Source organism: Coregonus clupeaformis, unplaced genomic scaffold (genome assembly GCF_020615455.1).
Source record: "Coregonus clupeaformis isolate EN_2021a unplaced genomic scaffold, ASM2061545v1 scaf1383, whole genome shotgun sequence".
Classification (NCBI taxonomy): domain Eukaryota; kingdom Metazoa; phylum Chordata; class Actinopteri; order Salmoniformes; family Salmonidae; genus Coregonus; species Coregonus clupeaformis.
In genome coordinates, this window is record NW_025534837.1 from 52825 (window position 1) to 57226 (window position 4402).

Genomic DNA, 4402 nt, shown 5'->3' on the forward strand with positions numbered 1-4402 from the left:
AAAGGAAACGATTCCCAAACCTTCCATAACATAGCCCTCACCTACAAAGAGATTAACTTGGAGAAGAGTTCCCTAAGCATACTGGTCCCCAGGACAGCAGCACAATTAGACCCAACCAAATCATGAGAAAACAAAAAGAGAATTACTTGACACATTGGAAAGACTTAACCAAAAAAAGAGCAAACTAGAATGCAATTTGGCCCTAAACAGAGAGTACACAGTGGCAGAATACCTGACCACTGTGACTGACTCAAACTTAAGGAAAGCTTTGACTATGTCACAGACTTAGTGAGCATAGCTTTGCTATTGAGAAAGGCTGCCGTAGGCAGACCTGGCTCTCAAGAGAAGACAGGCTATGTGGACACTGCCCACCAAATGAGGTGGAAACTGAGCTGCACTTCCTAACCTCCTGCACTTCCCTCAGATTACACAGACCAACAAAGAATTAGAAAACAAACCCAATTTTGATAAACTCCCATATCTATTGGGTGAAATACCACAGTGTGCAATCACAGCAGCAATATTTGTGACCTGTTGACACAAGAAAAGGGCAACCAGTGAAAAAACAAACACCATTGTAAATACAACCCATATTTATGTTTAGTTATTTTCCCTTTCATATTTTTACTATTTGCACATTGTTACAACACTGTATATATATACATAATATGACATTTTAAATGTCTTTATTCTTTTTGATCTTTTGTGAGTGTAATGTTCACTGTCAATTTTGTATTGTTTATTTCACTTTTGTTTATTATCTATTTCACTTGCTTTGGCAATGTTAACATATGTTTCCCATGCCAATAAAGCCTATTGAATTGAAATGAATTGAGAGAGAGAGAGAGAGAGAGAGAGAGAGAGAGAGAGAGAGAGAGAGAGAGAGAGAGAGAGAGAGAGAGAGAGAGAGAGAGAGAGAGAGAGAGAGAGAGACATAGGGACAGAGAGAGAGAGAGCAAGAGAGAGAGGTAGAGAGACAGTGAGAAAGAAAGAGAGAGAGAGAGAGACAGAGGGGGACAGGGGGAGAGACAGTGAGACAGTCAGAAAGAGAGAGAGAGAGAGACAGAGAATCAGTCAGACAGAGAGAGAGAGAGAAACAGTGAATCAGTCAGACAGAGAGAGAGAGAGAAACAGTGAATCAGTCAGACAGAGAGAGAGAGAGAGAGAGAGACAGTGAATCAGTCAGACAGAGAGAGAGAGACAGTGAATCAGTCAGGCATAGAGAGAGAGAGACATTGAATCAGTCAGACAAGAGAGAGAGAGACAGTGAATCAGTCAGACAGAGAGAGAGAGAGAGAGAGACAGTGAATCAGTCAGACAGAGAGAGAGAGAGACAGTGAATCAGTCGAGAGAGAGAGAGAGAGAGACAGTGAATCAGTCAGAGAGAGAGAGAGAGAGAGAGAGAGAGACAGTGAATCAGTCAGACAGAGAGAGAGAGAGAGAGAGATCAGTGAATCAGTCAGAGAGAGAGAGAGAGACAGTGAATCAGTCAGACAGAGAGAGAGAGAGACAGTGAATAAGTCAGAGAGAGAGAGAGAGAGAGAGAGGGTGAATCAGTCAGAAAGAGAGAGAGAGAGAAACAGTGAATCAGTCAGACAGAGAGAGAGAGAGAGAGAGAGAGACAGTGAATCAGTCAGACAGAGAGAGAGAGCTGCAAGATTTGTGACCTGTTGCCACAAGAAAAGGGCAACCAGTGAAGAACAAACACCATTGTAAATACAACCCATATTTATGTTTATTTATTTTCCCATTTGTATTTTAACTATTTGCACATTGTTACAACACTGTATATATACATAATATGACATTTGAAATGTCTTTATTCTTTTGAAACTTCTGAGTGTAATGTTTACTGTTAATATTTATTGTTTATTTCACTTTTGTTTACTATCTACTTCACTTGCTTTGGCAATGTTAACACACGTTTCCCATGCCAATAAAGCCCTTAAATTGAAATTGAATTGAATTGAGAGAGACAGTGAATCAGTCAGACAGAGAGAGAGAGAGAGAGAGACAGTGAATCAGTCAGACAGAGAGAGAGAGAGAGAGAGAGAGACAGTGAATCTACTATCTACTTCACTTGCTTTGGCAATGTTAACACACGTTTCCCATGCCAATAAAGCCCTTAAATTGAAATTGAATTGAGAGAGAGAGAGGGTGAATCAGTCAGAGAGAGAGAGAGAGAGACAGTGAATCAGTCAGAGAGAGAGAGAGAGACAGTGAATCAGTCAGACAGAGAGAGAGAGAGACAGTGAATCAGTCAGAGAGAGAGAGAGAGAGAGAGAGAGAGAGAGAGAGAGAGAGAGAGAGAAGAGAGAACGGTAAATGACCTTTTAATGGCGTCAGACCGAGGCTCTGCATCTGTCCTCGTGCTACTAGACCTTAGTGCTGCCTTTGACACCATCGATCACCACATTCTTTTTGGAGAGACTGGAAACCCAAATTGGTCTACACGGACAAGTTCTGGCCTGGTTTAGATCCTACCTGTCGGAAAGATATCAGTTTGTCTCTGTGAATGGTCTGTCCTCCGACAAATCAACTGTACATTTCGGTGTTCCTCAAGGTTCCGTTTTAGGACCACTATTGTTTTCACTATATATTTTACCTCTTGGGGATGTTATTCGAAAACATAATGTTAACTTTCACTGCTATGCGGATGACACACAGCTGTACATTTCAATGAAACATGGTGAAGCCCCAAAATTGCCCTCGCTAGAAGCCTGTGTTTCAGACATAAGGAAGTGGATGGCTGAAAACTTTTTACTTTTAAACTCGGACAAAACAGAGATGCTTGTTCTAGGTCCCAAGAAACAAAGAGATCTTCTGTTAAATCTGACAATTCATCTAGATGGTTGTAAAGTCGTCTCAAATAAAACTGTGAAGGACCTCGGTGTTACTCTTGACCCTGATCTCTCTTTGACGAACATATCAAGACTGTTTCAAGGACAGCTTTTTCCATCTACGTAACATTGCAAAAAATCAGAAATTTTCTGTCCAAAAATGATGCAGAAAAATTAATCCATGCATTTGTTACTTCTAGGTTAGACTACTGCAATGCTCTATTTTCCGGCTACCCGGATAAAGCACTAAATAAACTTCAGTTAGTGCTAAATACGGCTGCTAGAATCCTGACTAGAACCAAGAAATTTGATCATATTACTCCAGTGCTAGCTTCCCTACACTGGCTTCCTGTTAAGGCAAGGGCTGATTTCAAGGTTTTACTGTTAACCTATAAAGCGTTACATGGGCTTGCTCCTACCTATCTTTCCGAGTTGGTCCTGCCGTACATACCAATACGTACGCTACGGTCACAAGACTGAGGCCTCCTAATTGTCCCTAGAATTTCTAAGCAAACAGCGGGAGGCAGGGCTTTCTCCTATAGATCTCCATTTTTATGGAACAGTCTGCCTACCCATGTGAGAGACGCAGACTCGGTCTCAACCTTTAAGTCTTTACTGAAGACTTATCTCTTCAGTAGGTCATATGATTGAGTGTAGTCTGGCCCAGGAGTGTGAAGGTGAACGGAAAGGCTGGAGCAACGAACAGCCCTTGCTGTCTCTGCCGGGCCGGTTCCCCTCTCCACTGGGGTTCTCTGCCTCTAACCCTGTTGCAGGGGCTGAGTCACTGGCTTGCTGGTGCTCTTTCATGCCGTCCCTGGGAGGGGTGCGTCACTTGAGTGGGTTGAGTTACTGACGTGATCTTCCTGTCTGGGGTTGGCGCCCCCCTTGGTTTGTGCTGTGGTGGAGACCTCTGTGGGCTATACTCGGCCTTGTCTCAGGATTGTAAGTTGGTGGTTGGGGATATCCCTCTAGTGGTGCGGGGCTGTGCTTTGGCGGAGTGGGTGGGGTTATATCCTTCCTGTTTGGCCCTGTCCGGGTTTCTTCGGATGGGGCCACAGTGTCTCCGGACCGCTCCTGTCTCAGCCTCCAGTATTTATGCTGCAGTAGTTTATGTGTCGGGGGCTGGGGTTAGTTGGTTATACCTGGAGTACTTCTCCTGTCTTATCCAGTGTCCTGTGTGAATTTAAGTATGCTCTCTCTAATTCTCTCGTTCTCTCTTTCTCTCTGAGAACCTGAGCCCTAGGACCATACGTCAGGACTACCGGGCATGATGACACCTTGCTGTCCCCAGTCCGCCTGGCCTTGCTGCTATTCCAGTTTCAACTGTTCTGCCTGCGGCTACGAAACCCCTACCTGTCCCAGACCTGCTGTTTTCAACTCTTTAATGATCGGCTATGAAAAGCCAACTGAGAGACCTGAGCCCTAGGACCATACGTCGGGACTACCGTCCGTGGTGACTCCCTTGCTGTCCCCAGTCCGCCTGGCCTTGCTGCTATTCCAGTTTCAACTGTTCTGCCTGCGGTTATGGAACCCCTACCTGTCCCAGACCTGCTGTTTTCAAC